This window comes from Sciurus vulgaris (assembly GCF_902686455.1).
Source record: "Sciurus vulgaris genome assembly, chromosome: 18".
Lineage (NCBI taxonomy): Eukaryota > Metazoa > Chordata > Mammalia > Rodentia > Sciuridae > Sciurus > Sciurus vulgaris.
The window spans coordinates 40,961,522-40,986,935 of record NC_136479.1 but is presented as its reverse complement, the minus strand read 5'-3'; the positions used below and the strand labels follow the sequence as shown (position 1 = coordinate 40,986,935).

Sequence of the window (25,414 nt, the reverse complement as noted above, 5' to 3'; positions counted from 1 at the left end):
ACAGTCGTAGAGAGGACCAACTAGGGTAAAAAATTCTACTGCCCAAAATAAATTAAAAAAAAAAAAAACACTCTACCGCCTGACATGAAGGAGTGCTGAAGGTAGACCCAAGTTCTCAAGGCAGCCACGAAATGACAACGAATTTGGAGACTACACTGTTTCACGCATTGTCCTCTGCTGGGAAATGACCCACTCTCATGAGAGTGTTCTTTGAGCCTTACTTTACTTTTACTTATAATAAAGTTCTCTTGCACAGCTTTTGGTGTCTGGCTTTAAATTTTCTTTCTTTGGAACACAACAACTGAGGTTTGGAGTTTCAATTACCCACTCTCCTGTGACAGCTGACCTGGTGCCTCCCCTCAGATGGACAGCCATCTACAAGACAGGTATTTGAACTTCACCTTGTTCCTTTCCCAGCTTTGGTTGAGTTGATGCTAACCTAGCCTATGATATCATGCCTTTTGCTTTGGGCTTCTCTGTGTACACTTTCCTCTGCCAAAAGATTTTCCATATGTCACACCTGTGCTCTGTTTGATGTCATCTGTTGTCCTTGTTCGTCTTTTCTTATAGTCAGTAACTGCAGTAATACCTTTTTTTCCTGCTCTCTTGTTTTTTGTGGCATCTCTTTGACCAAGACCACCAGAGAGGCAGTGAGACTCCACTGTTGTGGCTGTTGCCTTATGGTGTTCACCAGACTCTCTTCAGTAATGATCATCATACCATCTTCTTTTAGAGGCTATTAATTGTCCATCTTTACCCACTTACAAATTACAACATGGGGCACTAGTTAAAGATATCTCACAATTAAGAAATCTTTTTCAGCTGGTATCTTTTCTTCACCAAAATGGTAGTTTTTGTCCTTACTGTATGGTGACTCTGCAAGGACACTCTGTCTCCTCACGTTTATTATTCCGAGGGAAAGTCATGCAATGCAGTGATCCTTGCTCTGTCACTTATTCTGTTGTTATTCTTGGACTTGCTGTGTTTCCAACAGAGTAACACAAAAGCCTCCATTTCCAACAGAGTAACACAAAAGCCTCCAGTCCCCTCCACTTTTCAACATCAGACCCATCCTACTCTTAAAACTCTATGCAGAAGGATCAAGGGTCACTTCCCCAAGTTATATCAATTGGGTGGCATAAGGTTATTAAACAGGTTCCTTAAATAAGATTACAGGCTTGAGCAACAGAGTTCAGCAAATAAGGCATAAGTTGCCAAACACAGAGGCATGCTACACCAAGTTCTAGGGAACTGCACAGGGATGCCTCCTGGATCTGGGTTTAAAAAGGAATGTGTAGGAGGGGCGCCTTCATACATTCATCTCTCTTGCATGTTAGTACTGGTGAGGGACTCCTGGGGTATTGACAGGCTGTGTCTTAATGACTGTGTGTGTGTGTGTGTGTGTGTGTGTGTGTGTGTGTGTGTGTGTGTGTGTGTGTGTGTGTTTTGTACCAGGGATTGAATTGAATCCAGGGGCACTTAACCACTGAGTCACATTCCCAGTTCTTTTTTTCTTTTTTAATTTTGAGGCAAGTCTTGCTAAATTGCTTACCCTGACCTTGAATTTGCAATCCTCCTGCCTCACCCTCCTTTGTCCCTGAGATTACAGGAGTGTGCCACCACATCCAACTGGCTTTATTTTACAGGCAGGAAATCAACCATTGATATAAGCTACCTTTTTCTTGAGGTATATCCTGTGAAACTAGGACCATTTTTGCCTGGAGACCCTTAAGAAGAGATTAATTTCCTTTCATAATATTGATCTGCCTCAATATGAATAAGGGGATAAAAAGAAATGGCCCACTAGTGGAAGTCTAAACTATAATACTCTTATTAGATTCATGTTGCAGAAAGGCAGGGGGGGGATGGCCAGAAGTCCCCTACCTACAGGCTTTCTCTTTACTAAGGGATCAAAAAGATTTATGTGTTAAGTGAAGCATTAATGATGCCCATGTAGCAATGATGAGTCAAAATTCTACTGGCCCAGGGGATTCCCCACAAAACTACACCTTCCTCCCTCTCATAGTGGACTCCACACTCAGATCTGTCAAATCTAATCTCCCTCTCTCCTCTGCACCCATTACCTACTGCTCCCACTCCTCCCATCCTGGTTTCTTCATCATAAACCTGTCCCTACTGAGGCCATTCATTACAAGAGACAAATGGAGAATCCTGACCAGTCAGAATGCAGGTGCCTTTTCCTATGAAAGATCTAAGGCAGACCAAACAGGATTTAGGAAGGTTTTCTGATGGCCATGATAAATATATAGAGGGATTCCAACATTTAATCCAGGCTTTGAGGTAATCTGGAGAGATGTAACAGCAATTTTGAGTCAAACTCTAACAGACACAGAGAGACATCAGGCAGCAGAAGCTGCTAGGGTTTGGGGAAAATGATTTACATATTACAACACTTTATGCGCTGTGTGTTCTTCTGCTGTTCCAACTGAGCATCCTCAATAGAATTATGATGAATCACCTGGAAGGTGGCACAGGAATCACATGATCATTTGTCTCAAGGCAGGACTTAAAAACAGTAGGATGAAACCTATTAATTACACGAAACTGGCAACACTTGATCAAGGGTTGGAGTAAAATCTCAGGACTTTGTAGAAAGATTGAAGGAAGACTTAGCAAAATATACACGCTTAGATCCTATATCTGTTGAAGGGCAACTTATTTTAAAATATAAACTCATTATTCAAGTTGCTCCAGATATTAGAAATTGCAAAATTGGTAGCAGGTCTTGGAATGTCCCTTGAAAGTAGCCTCCCAGGTCTTTTATGATCAAGACCAGGAGGAAACTTTAAGGGACCAATGAAAGGATAAAAAGAGGGGTTAGAAACCAGTGCAAACATTGACTGCAGATTTTAATGGCCACTTCCATTCTCTACAGGACCCTTGAGCCTCTGAAGGTGTTGGTCATCATTACAGGAAGCGAGAACACTAGAAGAAAGATCTCCCAATTAAGGGCAGGCTTCCAAAGACTCCTTGCCCTATATATGGCAGGAGAGGTCACTGAAATTTTTACTGCCCCGAGGAACAAAGGAGTCTCAGATCAGATACTCTTGAAATGATCACCCAAGAATGAGGAAGCCTTTGAAATCAGCTAGCACCCCAGTCGCCATCACTGGGGCTGAAGGTAACTCGAGGTAGGAAACAGGGTCATTCCATTCCTTTAGGATACTGGCATCACATATAGTGTTTCAACTTTGTTCCCTGAATACCTTTCTGCTGACTCCTGTGTGGTAGTGGAAGTCAATGGAATGCCCAATATAAGACATTTTACTTCTTTTCCATGTTTCAATTGGGAAAATAGACTATTCACTTATTCTTTTTTGGTAATGGCTAAATATCCAACTCCATTATTGGGTTGTGATATCTTAACAAACTTAGAAGCTTGTCTAAGTTTTCCACTCAAGGCACTGGGTTCTTTTCTTTTGATGTCAGCAGTTGAAAAATCAGAACACTTGATTGATGCTAGCTTATTGGGTATCTCTCTACAAGGAAATAACTAGGTAAAATTACAGTCTCTAATGCTAGGAAAAAAGGGAAACGTGTACTCTTCGTGAACCACTTCTTGTGCAGATGTTAAATTATGGCCTGTAAATGAGACTTTGACACACCCAGCTCATGGAAAAAACTTCACTTTAGAGCAAACCAACTTCCAAGCTTTTGCAGTTTTTAAGTCACATGTCAGTCCATCTTTGCTTTATCTTCCACTATTAATGCCAGCATGTCAAAGATATAACAATGTTTACTATCAAATTTGGGATGAATGTATATGACTTACACCCACCACAGGACATCTGAATCAGAAGACCCCAATCTGTTGTGAACAACATAACCACACTTAGAACAAGTGGCCTAGTTCCACTTGAGAGTCAGGATAGACCCCAAAATCCCAAGGTCAACAAATTTGTGATTTTACAGGCTGATGATTAGTTTGGGACTAGTTGCTTCTTCAGACCTGGAATTAAATTGCCAGCACCCAATGGGACCCAATGGATATGTGGTACTAACTTATGGCCCTGGCTTCCTCCAGGCTGGATGGGAAGATGTATTGTTGGGTGTCCACGGATGCAAAGGAGAAAGACACAAAAAATAGGTCAACCTGCAAACCTCCCCAGTCTCAAGAATAGATGGGGATCATCTCTTTTTCACTGGTATGATCATTTATCTTCACTGTTATCTCACAAATTGATCTAGAGGATGTAAATCTGGCACATGGAAGCCCAGGTCAATTATATTCAAAAGGTCTCAATGATACTGAGAAAAGTATTTCTCTCCTTAACACAGAAATGGCACACATGAAAAAAGCTGCTTTACAACTCTGACTTGCCTTGGATGTTCTCACCGCAGTTCAGGGTGGCCCTTGTGCCATCATTCAGACTGAGTGCTGTGCTTACACCTTTGACAACTCTGAAAACGTGACTCAAGTCCTCGAAGATTTGCATTCCCCACAGGGCACACTGGTACATGCCTATAATCCCAGTGACTGGGGAGGCTGAGGCAGGAGGATTTCAAGTTCAAAACCAGCCTCAGAAAATTAGCAAGGCCCTAAGTAACTTAGCAAGACCCTCTCTCTAAAAAAAAAAAAATATTTAAAAGGGCTGGGAATTTTGCTCAGTGGTTAAGCATCACTGGGTTTAATCCCCAATACAAAAATTTTTTTAAAAGATTTTCATTCCCCAGTAGATGCTATGTCCTTGCCAGCCTTGCTGCGGGGACAACTTTTCAGTGGTGGTTTTCTGGTACTTCCTGGTGGAGGAAATTGCTGGGTCTGGGTACGACTCATTGTATCCTGATGTCGTTCTGTCTCTTGTTGTATCAATCTTGTGTCTTCTTGTTTGTCTCACAGGGCATTTGCCTCTAAGATGGTCTAATAATCTGTTTCTCCTATATCAGACATCAGGGCCCCCTGGATAGGCCTTAATTCATGATCTCTTGATTATTTCACTGACAGCAAGTATTGGAGATACCTGAGCACTAGACCTGTACCCCTGATTGGCAGGAAGTAGGTAATGATTTGATTTTATCACCCCCTTGTTCCCTATATGATTTAGGGTCTCCAACCTTGGTGGGGGGTGTTAGGTAGCAGTGAGTAGTAAAAAGTGAAATGAAAACCAATAACATTGCAAAGTCATGGGTTTTCTTTAGGTCACTTTTAAGGTTTTCTTTAAGTTACTTTTAAGGCAAGTGGATAATCATATAACTTATAGAAAAACGATGTGTGTAAACCTTGAAGAATAAACAGCAACAAAGAGAGTCAATTAAGAAATACATGCAGAAAGAAAGATTGTGGGACTATTACTAACTATTGACAGGGTCAGTTGGGGTCATTGTAAAGCTAGAATTTATGGCCATAGGTGTCTCAATATATTCCAGAAGAGAAATTTTATTAGTAGTGCAGGTGCACTAAGGTAAATTCTGTCTGGTCAGTGACCCTGATACTCATGATAACATAGTATTGACTTTTGATGAAGCCCCTTGAATAGGATAGCCACCATGACAGTTCTGGAGAGAACCAACTAGTTTCAAAAACTCTACTGCCCAATGTGAAGGAGAAGTTGAACACCTGGTTGGCAAAGAGTGCTGAAGGTGGACCCAGTTTGCAAGGCAACCACAAAATACCAATAAATTTGGAGAAAGCATTATTTCCTGCCATTCTCTGCGGGAGACAACACACTCTCTTGAGAGTGCTCTTTTACTTTACTTACTTTACTTTTACTTATAATAAAATTATGTGGTTTTTGGTATCTGACTGTAAGTTTTCTTTCTTCAGAACATGAAAACAGGTTTGGAGCTTCAGCTCCCCATTCTCCTGTGACAGGAGAGACTTCTGGCCATCTTTGTCCAAAACAGTCCCCAGCATAAAATATGAGATTTGGGGTCTTGCCAGAGATAGGTTGTCTGTCAAAGGTGAGGAGCTCTGCCCTGGGTTATCAGAACTCTCCAAGAGTTGGATTCCACAGAATGACCGGTTCCCAGCAGAGCTGAGGTGTAGGGATTGGCCAGCTGTGTAAGCATTTTTACTCCAGGGCTCCAACTCCCTATCTCCAAGCAGACCAGCATCTGAACATGTGACAGCTAGTCTCTGGACTTCCCAAACAAACCTCTTGGGATATGCCCATCCTTGGAAAGGAGACACCGTTGCTAGTCAGTTGTGGCATTTCCTCTGTCCCCCATGGACCGTGTTCTGAAATAAATTGTCTTGCGTGGCTCCTCTATGCACATATAACTCACTTATACCACCAAGGGATGTGCAGGTCAGGTAGCCCAGTCCAGAGGGTAGCAGAGTTGAGCCCATAACAGCCAAACCTTCTTTGGAGGAAGTGCACCCCTCCAGTCTCAGAAAGGAGCAAACATCAAAGGAGTTCCCCAGTGCCCTTTCCTCATGGTGACTCATAGGCCCACTCTCATTCCATAGCCAGGCCCCTCACACCTGCATTGTCCCACATGCCCAGAGCTGCTTGCACATATCTTCTCTTCCTTTCCTCTCCAAATTTCCCCTAACTCTGCACAACATCTAGAAGAATATTGTCACACTAAGACATAGATAGTATATAAGCCAGAAACAGCACAACTGTTCATCAAGAAAACAAGGGCATGTATCTTTTGAGACATTTATGCACAGGATTTAATGCAGCAACAGTGAGTAACCAGGTTACATACAACCAGGTGATAACTCACAAAATATTGAGTGGAAAGGTTAAAATGTGCTGCATGTTCCCATCCTTAAGACCTTCAAATCCAGGAGACACAAAACTATTCTTTTGTGTGTGAGGACATGGTAATGATAAAAGCCAGGGCCAAGGCCACCTTGGGGGTGGAGCAAGCATGTCAGAGAGAACATGTGTGTGATTCCATGGCACTGGGGATGCTGCAGGTCCTGACTGGGGATGTGGGTGTCAGTCACACTCATGGTACAATTCATCAACCTCCACAGATACACTCCAAGTATTTTTAAAAAGTTCACAAAGAAACCCACCTCCACTCTCAGTCCTGCCTTGGTCTTCTCAGGGCATTGGCCCCCTCATGTCTTGCCCAGATGATTAGTGGGGAAGACTGTGCATGGAGAAAACCATTCAGGTGTCCCTGGGCCAATGAACCAGTGAGTACTACTTGTATTCCTTTCCCTGGGGTGTCCTCCTGCCCCCAGCATGCCATATCTGTGCTCCATCCCCCCTGTGTTCTGCAGGGAGTTTGATTCTGTTGACCTGGGAACCTGGCTTCCTGGCTGTCAGGGCTGCTCAGTGTGCCTTTATCTGACCAAGGTCTGTTTGTAATGGAAGGGATTGCCTATGATGAAGGAAGCACCCCACCATCCCTTGTTAATGGAATCTCTGAAGTGGTATTTTAGTATTCACTTATGTAATGTGGTCATGTGATCACTTACAGTTGGGAAGAACCTTTGACTATGTATGAGGATATAAGTCATATAACAATAGGAGCTCCAGCTCCATGTCAGGCACCTCATTAGGCATACAAGACAAGAATACTTGTCCTTATGGAGAGGACAGGTATGAGAAGGCAGATTCATGTGATGGCTGCTGCAGAGCAGTCTGGGGGCCTGTGGGAGCCAGCACTGAGCAAGGCAGGAAAGGGATCCCTAAAGAAGTGATGTCTATATGGAAATCAATAAATGTGATTCATCACATCAACAGACTTCAAGACAAGAATCGTATCATCTCAACAGAGGCAGAAAAAGCGTTTGACAAAATACAATACACCTTCATGCTCAAAACACTAGAAAAACAAGGGATAGTAGGAACACACCACATGATTATAAGAGCTATCTATGCTAGACCCAAGGTCAACATCATTCTAAATGGAGAAAAATGGAAAGCATTCCCTCTAAAAACTGGAATGAGACAGGGATGCCCTCTTTTACCTCTTTTATTCAAAATAATCCTTGAAACTCCAGGCAGAGCAATTAGACAAAAGAAAGAAATTAAGGGGATATAAATAGGAACTCAAACTATCACTATTTACTGACAACATGATTCAATATTTAGAAGATCCAAAAATTTCTACAAGAAAACTTTGAGAACTAATAAATTCAGCAAAGTAGCAGAATATAAAATTAACAACCATAAATCAAAGGTATTTCTATACATCGGTGATGAATCCACTGAAGAGAAATTAAGAAAACTACTACATTCACAATAGCCTCAAAAAAATAAAATATCTGAGAATTGATCTAACAAAATAGATGAAAGACCTCTACAATGAAACCTACAGAACACTAAAGAAAATAATCGAAGCTGATAGAAAGATCTCCCATTATCTTGGATAGGCAGAATTAACAGTGTCAAATGGCCATACAACTAAAAGCATTGTACAGTTTTAATGCAATCCCTATTAAGATCTCAATGACACAGAAATAGAAATTTCTTCATAGAAATAGAAAAAGCAATCATAAAATTCATGTTGAAAACTAGAGACCCAGAATAACAAAAGCAATCCTTAGCAAGAAGAGGGAAGCAGGAGGCATCACAATACCAGACCTTAAGCTATACTACAGAGCAATAGTAACAAAAACGGCATGGTATTGGCACCAAAACAGACAGGTAAACCAATGGTACAAAATAGAAGACACAGAGACAACCCCACATAAATACAGTTATCTCATATTGGACAAAGGCACCCAAAACAATCATTGGAGAAAAGATTCCCTTTTCAACAAATGGTACTGAGAAAACTGGAAATCCATATGTAACTAAATGAAATTAAACCTCTATCTCTCACCCTGTACAAAAATCAACTCAAAGTGAATCAAAGACTTAGGAACTAGGACAGAGACCGTGAGCCTAACAGAAGAAAAAGTAGGCCCAAACCTTCATCATGTCAGCTTAGGACCTGACTTCCTTAACAAGATTCCTAAAGCACAAGAAGAAAATTAAGAATCAATAAATGAGATGGATTAAAATTTAGAAACTTCTTCTCAGCTCGATTCTCAATCAATAACATGAAGAGTGAACCTACAGAGTGGGAGAAAATCTTTACCAAATGCAGCTCAGATACAGTAATAATCTACAAGATATATAGAGAACTCAAAAAATTTAACACCAAAAATACAAATAACCCAACCAATAAATGGGCTAAGGAACTGAGCAAACACTTCACAGAAGAAATAAAATCAATCAACAAATAATGAAAAAATGTTTGACATCTCTAGCAGTTAGAGAAATGCAAATCAAAATTTACTCTAAGATTTCATCTCACTCCAGTCAGAATGGCAATTATCAAGAATACAAGCAATAATAAGTGTTGGTGACAATGTGGGGGAAAAGGTATACTCATACATTGTTGGTGGGACTGCAGATTAGGGCAACCACTTTGGAAAGCAGTATGAAGATTCCTAAGAAAACTTGGAATGGAACCACCATTTGACCCAACTATCCAACTCCTTGGTCTGTACACAAAGGACTTAAAATCAGCATACTACAGTGATGCAGCCACATCAATGTTCATAGCAGCTCAATTCACAATAGTGAAACTATGGAACCAACCGAGATGCCCATCAATAGATGAATGGATTTAAAAAAAGTGATATACATTCACAATGGAATATCACTCAGTCTTCAAGAATGAAATTATGGTATTTGCAGGTAAATGGATGGAACTGTAGAATATCATGTTAAGCAAAATAAGCCAAATCCAAAAAACCAAAGGCTGAATGTTTTCTCTGATAAGCAGATAATGATCCACAGTGGGATGGGGGGGCAGTGTGGGGAAGAATGAAGATACTTTGGACTGGGCAGAGGGGAGTGAGGGGAGGGGGTATGGGGACAGTGAAATGAGATGGAAATTATTATCCTATATACATGTATGATTACGTGACCCATGTGACATTGCACCATGTTCAGCCAGAGGAATGAGAAGTTGTGTTTCATTTGTGTACAATATGTCAAAAAGCATTTTACTGTCATGTTTAACTAATTAGAACAAATTTTTCTGAATCAAAACTAAAATTAAAACAAGAGTGAATACTAAATAATTTACATGAATATTCGTATATGTGTGTATATAAATTCACATAAAACACTGTATGTCTCTCTCCTACACACTTGCTTTTCCTCCTCCTCACTTTCCACTCTCTCTAACATGCATCCTTCCTCTTTCCTTTCTCTTTTCCTCTCATTTTCTCTCTTACCCTGCAGGGAGACACTCTGTTTGCTTACTAAATTCCCTTATGTGATTTTCTGTTTCCGTCGTGGATTTCTGGGAGCTATTGTTGAGCCACAACTGAGACCAGGGGTGTGGAGCGCCAGTTCCGTCGGAGGGGCTGGAGCTACCGCGGGTCCTGAGCTGAGCCGCCTTTTTCCTTACATTGGTGACTTGGGATGGGTCCTTCCACTGTTGCAAGTGGAACCCCATCTAAGCCCCAGTGCCCCCCGGACACAGCCCCACCTTCCATTCTGCCCAGATGCTCTGCTCTGCATTCATCACCAGACTTCAAATTGGTGAGTCCTCTAGGCTGGTTCCCCTAGGCCAATTTATACTCTCGAGGCGGCTGAGGGGTGGGGAAACCCCCAGCCACAACTTTTATAGTTACAGCAGGCCCCCTTAGTCAGTCTTATCTGCCGGGCGGATTCTTGATTTTATGGTAGAGATTCTCTCAGGGTTGAGGCTCATTTCACACTCGCATTCACACTCAAAAACCCTGATATCAGGTCCTCAACTCTTCTCTGCTTTTGCCTGGCACACATTGGTGCTTGTGTGACGACCCAATCAATGTGCTGCCCCTCATCTCCAGCCCAGTACTCTGGCCTTGGGAAGCCCTGGCCACAGACTCGGCCGTATCAGTCCCCACCATAGAATCTGGGTCCTCCAATCTGGCAGATTCCACCCTGGGAACCCTTCACCTGACCCCCAGTACTTACAGCCATCAAAATCTGTTTGTGCAATGGCACACAGCTCCCGTGAGCGAGCGGGCAGATGGAAAGGGATTCCTTATCTTCAAGTCTCTTCTTTCTTGCTTCTTGGCTCTTCCTGCAGGCTCAAGCGCCTCCAGACCCTGCTTCTCCATCTTCCCCTGCTTCCCCATGTAATATAAGCAGCCCCATTTGCCACAAGTAGTGGGAGATAATTGTTTGACAATTTTCTGCATCCAAACTTAAATTAATTACTAACCAGGAAAAAGGGTTAAAAGGACCTAAGCATCAAGTTTCTGCTAGAACATTTTAGCCCCTTTCAGATTCAGATCCCAGTCAAGGCTTACATTGAAATGTAAATGGAGGAAGGCGCAGTGGGAGACCAGTCTCAAACCCAAGGGGAAAAAAATGTCCATTTTAAATTTCTCCTGGGCTACAACTCACCTTTTCTTTCCTTCTCATTTTCTCATGCTTTAATTAATAACCATTATCATTTTTCTTCTAGGACTTTTGTTTTTCTTAAATGCTATATTTTTGAGCTCACAATTTTGATCCTACATACCTAGCTTAATGATTTTTGATCAGTTCTTTTTATCCAACTCTGGAGTTATTTTTGAACATCCATTACATTGCAATGGAGATAAATATTACAAGGCCTTTGCTTTTGTGTTAACTATAAGCGTGCATAAAAATTAAAATTTTAAAAATGGATCCAAATACTTTTAATTCACGTGATTTAAAGTGGTTCAATTTAAATTGGGTAAACTAATAGAAGTAAAGTGTCCTTAAAAATTAACTCACAAGTCTCTAGGTCATCAAACTAATAAAATGTTGATGTTTATAAAATGTTTAACATCAATTTTTTTAGGACTTTTCTTCAACAGGAAAGAGACGGCAAATACTGTTGGTACAGTTGTCTGATATCTTGGTTTTTTTACAATAAGATGACTGCATTAGAGTCGACATGTATAGGATTACTCAAATGTGTTTGTTAGAGACATCTAATTAATTTACAAAGTTATTCCATGGAGTAACATACTTAAAAACATTATTATTTATATATTATATGTGTTCATATTTTACAGGTATACAAGCCTTTAAAGCAGAAAATTTATCAAGCTACTATTCTCCAAATGCGGATTACCGCCTCTCCCAGCCCAGGTTGCTCCAAGCGGCTCACCGCCGCTTCTTGCTCTTACAGCCCGACCAGCGGGACAAAAGACACGTACTCATCAGAAGTTCATGAAGCAGCTTCCTGTTTATTCAGATAACACCCTCAATATATAAGCAGTCTCATGCATAAGCAATTGTAACCAGATATGTCCATCCAATCCTGTTAAAGGTCAAGCAATCACTAGCTCAAGCATACATGTAAAGTATATCTGTCCACACACTAGGTGGCTGTATGATTGATTATCATACAGCCAATTGTAAATGCTTCCTGCCTTTCTCCAGGCATAATCAGGATGCTGTTTGCTCTCTGCCAGTCGCCATCTTTAGATGCACGTGGTGTAACCCTGGGCCCCGGGTCTTGCCTGCCACAACTCCCCCTTTCTGTTTATAAAAGGGACCGTGCCTGTCTTAGATTGTCCACGGCAGAGCAACGTCCTTACCCATCATTGGACAATGAGGCTCTAGACCTCATTTCCTGTCTTAGGTTGGTATGAGCTCCCCATGGATCTTACCCGCCTTTGACTACCAGTCCAGCATACTTAACCAGACTTGGGGGGATGAGCCAGCATCAATTGCAATGAGAGGTTGGTGAATAATGGCTGTTTCTCTGTGTGGATGTATATGCATTTTGTATATGCACAGGACAGATACAACACACAAGAGACCTCCCCTGGACAAAAACTTAAACCATTCTTTTCCCCATAGAACAGCGGACTGCAGAAATGTGGCCAAATGTTGTAAAGTTAGGAGGATATAGAATAGAGGAGTTGGTAAGGATAGGGCCACATCTTCACTATCCCCCATAGTTCACGTGAGTCTCCTCCATTAACTTGGCAAGAATTCACCAGCACCATCAGCAGGAGAAGCCTCCTCATCTTCTTCCTGTTTTTGGGTCTCTGTTGAGGCCTTGACCAATCTCTCTGGCACCCAAATTGGCAATTGTGCGCCCTGTGGGAAAACACAAACAGACCCTCGGGTCCAGATTAATACCAGATCTGGGCCTTTCCATTGTCCTGATAGAATGTCCTTCCAGAGCACTTGAGGCTCTGAATGATGGTCAGCAGCTGATCAGCCCTCAGAATCAAGATTTTAAAAATTTAAAATGAACAAGACAACAGACAATTTGTCTTTTGGGGATCTGTATGATGCCGCTATTCCCCCTTTTTGTTTATAAAGCATGTTTTTAAGCGTTAAATGGGCACGCTCAAGAATGCTTTGTCCAGTAGGATTATAGGGAATTCCTGTGACATGTTGAATACCAAAGATGGAACAAAATTGTTTAAAGGCCTGGGACATATATCCAGGATCATTATCTGTTTTAATTTGTTTGGGAACTCCTAGGATGGAGAAAGAGTGTAAACAGTGTGTTATTACATCTTTGGTTTTTTCTCCAGTAAGAGCAGAGGCCATAATAAATCCTGAACAGGTATCAATAGACACATGAATGAATTGTAGTTTTCCAAATTCTGAATAATGAGTTACATCCATTTGCCAAATATGATTGGGCTGAAGCCCTTTTGGATTTACTCCTAACGAGGGGTTAGGAATGAGTGTAACACATTTAGCACAAGACTTGACTATGTCCCGAGCTGTTGCCTTAGTAATTTTATAGCGTGTGCATAGAGTGGAAGCATTTATGTGAAATTTGGAATGAAAAGTTTTTGCATTTTCAAGCGTATTGAAGATGTGTGGGTCTCTGGTGGCCATGTCTGTTAATTCATTGTGTAAACTTAAAGGACCTGGAAGGCCAGTACGAACCCGAACATGCCCAATAAAAAAAGGATTTTTTCTGTCCCAAATAAGTTTTTGTAAACTTTGCAAATATTTAGGAATAGTGGAAGTGAGGAAAATCAGACCAGTTAGTTCTAAATTTTGAACAGCATTAACAACGTATTTGCTATCAGAGAATAGGTTAAAAGGCTCATGGTGGGTTTTGAATACTTCTATAGCTACAAATAGTTCTGTTTGTTGTGCAGATAGAGTATTAAACAACAATGTTTCTGTAACATTATCGATAGTAATAGCACCCATACCATTTTTTGATCCATCAGTAAATATAAGGGTAGCTCCTGTAATAGGTTCTTTTCAGGTGACTTTAGGAAAAATTATAGGATGTTGACTCCAAAATTGGAGAAGAGGATCAAACACAGATTGTCAAACACAGCAGAAGTACTAGTAAAGACTACAGCCCATAGTCTTATTAATAAGATATTATATCTGATCAGTAGTATATGGAGTAGTGATAGTTGAGGGATGTGATCCAAAGGTGGAAAGGGATACTTTTAATGCCTTAAGGATTAATTCTGCCACAGATTCAGTAAACAAGGCTAAGACCTTGTTAAGGGCATAATTCATGTGAACCCATAGAATAGGACCCTTTTGCCAAAACACTCCTGTGGGTAACTTATTTGTGGCCAAGACGATGAATGATAAAGGCTTAGTTAGGTCAGTACGATCAAGATGAGCCTTTTCCATAGCTGTTTCAACAAGCTTGAGAGCTGTTCGAGCCTTAGGGGTAAGCACTCACTTAGAAAGAGGGTCAGAATCATCTTTAAGAATATCAAACAGGGGGCCCAAACTTGAGGTGGGTAAATGAAGGTAAGATCTAATCCAATTAATATCACCCAAAAGTTTTTGAAAATCATTTAAAGTTCTAAGCTCGTCCACCTGAACGGTAATTTTTACGGGTTTAATCATAGTTTTATTTATGATAGATCCCAGGAAGTTTTTGGTGTCTGTGATTTGTACTTTATTAATGGCAATGTGTAAGCCCCATCTTTCAAGTGACTTTAGTAAGGAATTATAACATTGCTCTAAGACAGGTTTTTCCTTATGAGCTAGCAAAATATCATCTATATAAGGATAGATTAAAAGTTGAGGGTTAATTTGTTGATACACACCGGGGTGGAAATTAATCTGATTACCTTGCCCTTCATATGGTCCTTGGCCTGTCAGCATGTTTAGATTCCATTGAGGATTGCCCACAACTGCATTATGTCGGGCAGTATCAGAACATAACTCCTGGTTAGCCACCTTCCATTTTAATATGGCTGCACTTTTGTTAGGATTGGAAGCCATACCCAATCCCCTTAAAGTCTGATCTGCCTGTTGAAGTGGCCAGGCTTTGGGCCATTCTGTAATTTTGATAATACTTTTGTCAGCCCCAGTGTCTAATAAGCCCTCAAAACTTTTGCCTTCTATCACTAACTCTGTCATAAGTCTATCTTTTAAATCCAATGTTAACATGACCATATTTTGGCCAGTAGAACCTAATCCTTTATTTTCCCTAATATTTTTTGATGGATATTGATCATAGCAACTGGGCAAGATCAACAATTGTGCTATGCAATCACCCTGAGCTATTATTACTACACCTCTAGGTGAAGAAGCAAGGATTTTTATTTCTCCTGTAAAATCAGGGTCTATAACTCCAGGGACAATATTTAATCCTTTTAAAGCAGAAGAACTCCTCTCCAGAACTAGTCCCACTGTTCCTTTAGGTAATGGGCCGACAACCGAAGTTGGTATTGGTTGTACTCCCATCTCTGGAGTTAATACTGCTCTGGCGGAGGCACAGAGGTCTGAACATCTACTTTCTCCTTCAGAAGCTTGACTTGATTGTTCTTCTTTTGCAGTTTCTAATATCTTTTCCCCTTCTCTTAACTGTTTTTGGTTTTTTGGAAGTCAGACAGAAACGAACTAATGTACACATCACCACAACAACAACAAACAGAAACCAAACAAGGAAAGGTAACACAAATAACTTACACATATTCATTATAGGATGTCCTTCACTGTCTCTTGGGACAGCCTTTCAATATATTCCCTCTCTAGGGGAATCTTCAGTTAAAACCTTAAGGTAACCATTTCCTCAAATAGGGAAAACTTCTCGTTAATTACGCTAGCAAAACTGTCTTTTATTTGCCTGAGCGCTCACCAATTCCCAGTCTGATCCTTGTCTGATCCCGGTCCGGGCCACCACTTGCAGATTACTGCCTCTCCCAACCCAGGTTGCTCCAAGCGGCTCACCGCCGCTTCTTGCTCTTACGGCCCGACCAGCGGGACAAAAGACACGTACTCATCAGAAGTTCATGAAGCAGCTTCCCGTTTATTCAGATAACACCCTCAATATATAAGCAGTCTCATGCATAAGCAATTGTAACCAGATATGTCCATCCAATCCTGTTAAAGGTCAAGCAATCACTAGCTCAAGCATACATGTAAAGTATATCTGTCCACGCGCTAGGCAGCTGAACTGATTATCATAAATTGTAAATGCTTCCTGCCTTTCTCCAGGCATAATCAGGATGCTGTTTGCTCTCTGCAAGTCGCCATCTTTAGATGCACGTGGCGTAACCCTGTGCCCCGGGTCTCACCCACCACATGTGTTCATATTTTCCAGGTATGCAAGCCTTTAAAGCAGAAAATTTATCAAGCTGCTATTCTCCAAATTAAACTTGTCTGTAATGGTAAACCTATCATTTAATGTTCTATTATAGGACCTGTCATCAATAGTGTATAAAATTTGTTAAATGTATTTCTAAAAGTTATTGAGAGCCTGATTTGTTTAAAGGTTAAGCATGAAAGCATTTTACCACTTTGCCACACAAAAGGAAACTTAAAAGCTCTCTCAGCCTTTCTTTAATTCATGTTTTAGATATACTGTTAAATTGTGTTAACTAATGTTCATATAGACTCAGGAGTCAATGTATGTAAACTTTTTAAAATGTCATTTAAGAAAGAGTGTAATGCGCAGTAGCAAAAATGGGACAACAGTGACTGAAACTGGGGTCTCTGATGACCTCATGGCTGTGGCATGCCTGGTGCCTGGGAGTGCTCCTGTGCGGGGGCACAAGATGCCTAACTGCTGTGGCAGTACATTGATCTCAGGCACCCAGCTCTTGGGCAGGAAGGAATTCTTTTGCTAGATAACCAGTGTTTCATCAGCTCCCTTCTCTGGTTCCTGCCCACCTTGCAGTAACTTTGGAACCTACCATTGCACATATATAAAGATTGCTGACATAACTCTTTAGATCCACATTTCCATCAGAGAATAGAGCTCCATATGACCTCAGCTTAATCTTCAAAATCTGTGTTTATAGCCCTTTATTTTCTAATACTCCTTTGCCCCTCACTGAAAAGCCCCACGTTATCTGAGATAAGGCTCTGCCTCACAACCCTGCTACACATTAGAATGGCTCCAAAGTAAGCCTGACTTTAACTCATTTAAAGTTGTGTTCAAAAGTTTGATGTTTGTTGTAAAGATTACTGTGATCTCAAATGGGAACTCAGCCAAAATTCAAGATAGTTATTGCACAAACTGAATGTTTTACTGTTGGTGATTCCATTTTGTATTTTCCTTGTAAACACTAATTGTTGCCTGATCAATATTTTGCAGAAGTCTGCTTCAAGAGTGAACACCATAAATTAACTTGGAATAGTAAGCCATCACCTATAGGACAGATAATGTAAACCCCAATTAGATAAAAGGGGGTAAATAACTGTAAAATTATAGACATTGAAGCTAAAGCCCAGTACTCTTACTTTATGATGGTGAGATTGACTTGCTTGATGGTTAAGATCAAACTTAGAGATTGAGACTAAATACAGAGGTCAAGAAAAGTCCATATTTGGGTCTTGCCCTCAAAGTCAGCCTGAACCCAGGGAACAAGAGGACTTCTCTAAGGAGGTTTGCAACTCTGGGTCACACAACCTCCTGATCAAGGAGATTGATGAGGCCACTAGAGGAAAAGCCACTCAGTGCACCTGCTGCAGAGGAGGGTCAAGGAAAAAGAGAGACATCCCTGGTGCTTTCAAGGGAAGCCACCTCATCGAGGAAAACTTGCCTAACCAATGGCACTAATGGAACTAAGAAGCTGCTCTTAAGTTCTCTATGAGTAACCCCTGTGGAAACTCAGCTGACTCTTTAACAGACAGGAACTGATCACTTTGATCAACTTGATCTTAAACACCTAGCAAAACAGTTAAGACCAAAATATAGCCATTCTTGGGCATTTAAAAGAAATAATACTTAATGTAACTTAAGATGTACATTTGTGTTAGCCCACTAGAATAAAGACTAAGAGCTACAAAAGACATTCTTAAGCAAATGTGCCTGACAACTATCAAGAGAAACTGCCAGAGTCAGAAGTTTTAATCAGTTTAAAGCCTACAGACACAAGTAGGCTTAATCTATGTTTGCTAGTAACAGAAGTATAGAGATCTCTACTAAATGTTGTGTTTACATTCCTGATAACCTGAACAATGTTAAAGTTCCCAAATAAAGGCCTTGTCCTCTCCAGCCTTTGCTAGGCCTTGTTATGGGAACAACTTCTCAGTTCTTCCACCCCCTGGTGAGGAATTATTGACTTCCATCATCTTTATGATATGCATTGGCATGTTCTGGAACATTTATATTGTATCAATCTCATTTCAGTACTCACGTTTTTTTGTTCTTCTCTCATAGAAGCACCCATCCCGAGATGCCTTTACAACCTGCTCTTCCCAACCGGACTTCTACCATGGACCCCTCAATTGACCTGATTTCTGAAAAGGGAACTCGAAACTGCTTGCCCCACGCTGCCCCCTTTCCAGCTCGAAGAAGCCAGATCGGTCATCACCCCCTTTCCCTACAGCAGTGAAGGAGTTCCTAGAATTAGAGGGGTAAATGAAGTTAGAACTGGGGACAGGCAGTTAGTGTAGAAATAGGGGATCAGTCAAATCAAGGAAATGAAGTCCATGAAAACAATCTGCCTTTGGAAGTCTGGAAGGAGAATGGACTTTTTACATCTCACCTGCAAAACCAACCCCAGTCACTTAGACAGGAAGGAGAGCGAAGGCTTCAAAAAGAACTGGAGAGCAAAAGATTTTCTTATAAAAACAGAAATGGGGGAATGTAATGTATAAAGCTGCTCCCCTGCCCACTCCATTGCAGTCATTTTCCCCGCCTCCCAACCACTTGTCAATCTGTGAACATCCTAGCTAGTTGTTGGTTCATCAGTCAGCTTGCAAGTATCCTTCTCCGTTATTGGTCTCATTAGCCCGGCGGAATTCAACTGCCATCTTTCCTCTCTTGCTTCTCTCTCCTACACACTTGCTTTTCCTCCTCCTCACTTTCCACTCTCTCTAATGCGTGCCCTTTCTCTTTCCTTTCTCTTTTCCTCTCATCTTCTCTCTTACCCTGCAGGGAGACACTCTGTTTGCTTAATAAATTCCCTTATGTGGGGAAGAAAAAACACCGTATGTATGCTCTTATATATTCATTTCTATAGGTGTACCCTATTTTTGACAAAAAAATAATATTCCCCCTAACCACAAATGGGTCCATATATAAAAGCATATATATTTATTTAAATATTTTCATATATTTTAACTTATATATTAGTATGCAATCACATGTATTAATACATATGTTCAAAGAGTAACTCTAATCCTAAACCTACTCCATAACTAAGAACTAAACATGACACTACCTTAATCCTTTCATATATGAACTATATATTTCTTTGAATATCCACATATATTTTCAAATATCCATTCATATATATCTTTATATACATTTGTGTTTTTATATGCACACTAAGGGTAACCATATTCCTACCAAATACTAATCCAAGACCACACCCTAATGCAACTGAAAACACTGGCCATAAATGTGTATATTTATAAATTTTTATACTTTTTATACATATTTTATATACTTGTTCATAAATATTCATATTTATATTCATAAGTTTTGCTCAACAAATTACTACAGTAACTCTAAATATAGACCTAATCTTAAACACAAATTTAAATCCCTATGACTAAACCCCAATTTCACTAACCTGACATTACATGTGAAATTCTAAAAGTAATACAAAGACTTAAAAACCTATTCCATTTTTATCCCCCAGCTCTAAATCTACATGTCAACAAATATACATATAGATGCAAATATATATTTACTTTAATATATTTATACAAATGCAAAGGGAAAATTGATGTTGATTCTATATTAACCCTAAACAGAATTATAATCTAATGCATATCTATAAATATGTACATATATATGTTCACTTGTATTTTCCTGAATATATGGTGATATTTTCAATTTCCCATTCATGTATCCTTTCTCACACCCTACACCTGAAACTAACATTAACAAAAACCATAACTCTGAACATATTCATATCTATAATCAGAAACACTTCTATATATAATCTATATATTCACATATATGCCACAAATATATTCATGTATATTCATATACATATTCTTTTAAAATTCTAAACTTAATCCAACACTTAAACATAGTCCAAACCATGCACTACCCTTTGCTTAAAATATTCACATATAAACCACATGTATTTATGTGAATATTCATACAAATAATGACATATATTTATATCTTCACTTATAATTCTATGTATTTTGATATATATTCATGTCATAACCTTTCCCTAAACCAAACTGTAAACATCCATTGAACATAAAACTAACCATATACAAAACCATAGACATTTGTATATTTTCATGTTTATTTTTACATATATATTCATGTTTGTTTTTATATATGGATATATGTGTTCAAAACTCTAACCTATTTCTCAGCTTAGTCCTATCACTAATAGTATGACTAAACAGAAATCCTATTACATATAATCCTAACAACTTACAGGATTATTCCTATATAATTTGAGGAACATTCATGTATTCATATAAATCTCCATATATACTCATATATATTCATTTCTACAGGCATATCGTATCTTTAATGCAAAATATAACTATCACCCTTACCTTAAAACTATACATAGATAAAAACATATACATTTATATATTTCCATATATAATTTTAATCACATATTCATATATTGATATGTAAATGCAATCCCTAACCCTAATCCAAACACTTGTCTGTAACTCAGAATTGAATCTAACACAATACCTAACCATAAGCCTTTTCCAAATAGACTATAAATTTTACTTTGGATATCCACATAAATTCTCACATATGTATTCATATATACATCATCATATACATTCATATATATACATGTTCACCCTAACTGTAACCATAATCCTATCCTTATGAGAAATCCAAATCATAATCCAAAACCAAACCAAACCCTAATGCAACTGAAAACACCATACTCATGTATATTTATAAATTCATTATATTCTTAATAAACATTTTACATATACATCCATAAATATGTTTACATATATTCATATTTATTCATATACAAATTACTACCGTGATGCTAATTGTATCTCCAGTATCAAACAACAAACCTGAATCCCTGTGACTGAAGCCCCATCTCCCAATCTTCAGTCTAGATGCTTAAGTCAAAGCTTCTCTAAGTCCACCCCAACTGCAGGCCTGCCTGCACGTGGACAAGCCTAGGTGCACAGAGCGAGTGCAGGCCCTGAGCCCGACCCACGCGGCCGGCCTTTTGGCTTTGAGCGCAGGTGCGCGGGTCGCCCGGGGGAGCGCGGCCCGCGAGGCGGGACGCAGGCGCCGCACCTCAGCCCCGGCCCTCGCTCTCCGCGGCGGCGGCACGGACCCGCTGACCCCAGGACACGGCAGCAAGACATCCTAAATAAATGCATCGGAATGACACCTTCTCGAGTGACCTTTGCATTAAAGATACCTTTCACCAGCTGAGGTCTTGCGCTCCGCGGAAGCTGTGATGCTCTGGGAAAGCGGAATCACGAAATGCCGAGGCTCTTCTTGCAGAGTGAGGCTGGTTGTGGAAAGCGCCGCTGAACTCGCTAGGGGCACGTGGGCTCAACATCGCACTTCGGAGGGAGGGTGCTTTCTAGGACCAAAGACTGTCGGCGGTCCATGTCAAGTCAGTTATCAAGTGGGAGACTCATCTACAACCGGATCGATAACCCCTTTAGAAAATGAAATTATTATTGATGACGGACTATATGGAATCCACGTGGTGTTGAAACTCCGGATTCTGGGTGGCCGACGGGTCAGACTGAAATAAGATTATGTCTGCATTGTTCTGAAAAACCTCCAGTCTCAATAACCACAAAAAAATTTTAAAAGTCTACATTTAGGGTAAAGCTTACACTGGAGGGTTGGGAGGAAGATGACGATGATAGGGTATCTCCCACTGTTCTTCACGAAATGTCCAACACCTTGGAAATATCATTGACAAGTGATAATGAGTTCGAGTGTAGACATTCACAGCCAGAGTGTGGTTATGGCTTACAGCCTGATGGTTCGATCGAGTGTAGCACACGAACAATGGAACCAGATAACCTGGAACTAATCTTTGACTTTTTTGAGGAAGATCTCAGTGAACATGTGGTTCAGGGTGATGCCCTTCCTGGACATGTGGGCACAGCCTTCTCTTATCATCCACCATTGCGAGAGTGGGAAGTGCTGGCATCCTTACTCTTCCCATCATGAGCAGAAATTCCAGGAAAACAATAGGCTAAGTGAGAGCTGACTTTATCATTATTAAGTCATTACCAGGATACAACTGTGACGTGAAATCTTCATTTTCCAAGTATTGGAAGCCAAGAATACCACTGGATGTTGAACATAGAGGTGCAGGGAATCCAACAACAACTGCCCAGCTGGCTAAAGTTCAAGAATATACTATTGCTTCTTTAAGAAATGCTACTAGTCATGATGCAGTCTTTGTAGAATTTGATGTTCACCTTTCAAAAAACTTTGTGCCTGTGGTATATCATGATCTCACCTGTTGTCTGACTATGAAGAAGAAATATGATGCTGATCCAGTTGAATTATTTGAAATTCCAGTAAGGGACTAACATTTGACCAACTCCAGTTGTTAAGCCTTGCTCACCTGACTGCATTGAAATCCAAAGATCCACAAGAATCTGTGGTTGAGGAAGAAAATTCCTTTTCTGAAAATCAGCCATTTCCTTCTCTTCAGATGGTTTTGGAGTTCTTGCCAGAAGATGTAGTGTTTAAAAATGGATCTGTCAACAAAGGGATGGAATGTGGTATGGTAACTTATCTACATACTTTGACATGAATGTGTTTTTGGACATAACTTTAAAAACTGTTTTAGAAAACTCTGGAAAGAGGAGAATAGTGTTTTCTTCATTTGATGCAGATATTTGTACAATGGTTCAGCAGAAGCAGAACAAATATCCCATATCTGACTAAAGTAAAATCTGATATTTACCCTGACCTCATGGATCTCAGATCTCAGACAACCCCAATTACAATGAGCTTTGCACAGTTTGAAAATTTCTGGGGATTAACGCACATACTAAAGACCTCTCAAAAATCTGTCCTATATCCAAGAGGCAAAAGCTAAGGGACTAGTCATATTCTGCTGGGGTGATGATACCAATGATCCTGAAAACAGAAGGAAATTAAAGGAATTTGGGGGTTAATGGTCTAATTTATGGCAGGTATTTGGTTTTCATAAAAAATTTCCATGAAATGTTAGGAAAAATGTAGCTTTCATCTTATAAAATTATAAATAAAATTAAACTTAGTTAAGTTAAAAAATATATATGTATACATATGCATATATATTCATTTATACTAATATATAATCATGTATATTTTTATGCATATATAATGATAAATACATCCATTCATGTATCCATTTTATATTTTTTTCACATGTTCATACATTATCATACTCTAAACCTGAAACTAACTTTAACACTAACCTTACTTGTGAACATATTCATATCTATAATCAGATACACATATATTTACTCTTGCATATATTCACATATATTTGTGAAGACACGTTCATGTATATTCATATATGTATGCTTATGAAATGCTTAAATTAATCCAACACTTAAAGTCCAATCCGTGACACTACCACTATCTGTAAAATATTCAAATATAAAATCACATTTGTATATATAAATATTCATATATATTTTGACATATGTATTTATATATTCAATTATAATTCTTACATATTTTGATATGTATTCATTTATATTTTCATTGCTAAATCAAATTGTAAACATCCATTGAACATAAAACTAACCATGTACAAAACCATATATATTTGTATACTTTTATGTGTATTTTTACATACATAGTCATATTTGAATTCACATATGAATATATATGTCTAAACTCTAACCCTAACCCTATATCTAAACTCAGTCCTCCCCCTACCACCACACCTAAACAGAAATCTCTTTACATATAAATCATAATAATTTTCATGAATATTCCAATATATTTTATACATGTATAACAAAAAAAATCCATATAAATGTTCATAAATATTTATTCATTTCTACAGGCAAACCTACCTTTAACCCAAAACCATTACCATAAACTTACCCATAGATAAAAGCTTATATGTATTTTTCACATATAATTGTCGCCGCCTGCAGCAATAATCCCGTGGATATTTGTTACCGCCTGCAGCAACAATTGCGCAGGTATTTTTCAGAGGTGGACTGGAAATAAACTACTTCTATTTCTGTGCTACTTCCTTGCTTGCTCGCTTATTCCCTAGCTTATTGAGGGAAAAGAGACTTGCTTGATTTTAGAGGAAGAGAAGCTTTGAGAGAAAGATAGGCTTTGCTTATAGAGGAAGTTTTAGAGAAAGACAGGCTTCTATGCTTATCAGAGATCTGCTTCTTCTTAGAAGTAGGTCCCACATCCTGTGAACTAGGTGCTATCTATCTGAGGTGCTTCTTAGAATGCGTCCTGCATACTGCAATCTGTGATCTACAACCTAGAGGTGTGTTCTCAGTTCTCTGCTCTACTCTGCCTTCTGCCGCTGCCTGCTGCTTACTGCTTGCTGCTTTATCTCTCTGCTAGCTGATTCTGCTTCCTGCTAGCTGCTTCTTTCTGCCTTCTGCCTACTGCCTGCTTATATTCCCTCCAGGAGGCAGAGGGCGGGGCCAGGCCAGTTGAGATCAGGCAAGGAGCCCTATCACAGCAGAGGTTAAAATGAGCAGGCCTGAGCAGGAGCACTTGGGAACACCTGTGCACGCATTGAGTGCGTGCACTTAATTGAATATGGCCAATGATAAATCACCTGGGTGTGCTTATGTTAATCAACCTCCTCACTGCCAATGTGATCAAAACAACCTCCAGCTGGCCGCCAGGCACCATCCCAGCACAGCCCACATGGCACAGCCCCCAATGTATAATTTTACTTATATATTCATAGTTATATTCAAATATATTGATATATATACTCAATCTGTAACACTAACCCTAACACTAGTCAGTAACTCAGAATTAAACCTAATACTATCCCTAACTGTAAGACTTTTATATAAAAACTATAAATATTACTTTGTATATTCATACATACTTTCACAAATGTATTCATAAATATCATTATATACATTCATATATATATATGCACCCTAATGTTAACCATAACCCTATC

General features: G+C 39.6%; 1 pseudogene across 1 annotated transcript; it reads left to right on the top strand.

The window, feature by feature from the left end:
- The first annotated feature begins 22,016 nt into the window (after positions 1 to 22,016).
- On the top strand, positions 22,017 to 24,477 carry LOC306650178 (glycerophosphocholine phosphodiesterase GPCPD1-like; annotated as a pseudogene). Its single transcript has 2 exons — positions 22,017 to 23,441; positions 24,402 to 24,477. The product of its transcript is annotated as a glycerophosphocholine phosphodiesterase GPCPD1-like (transcript).
- Positions 24,478 to 25,414: the final 937 nt, after the last annotated feature.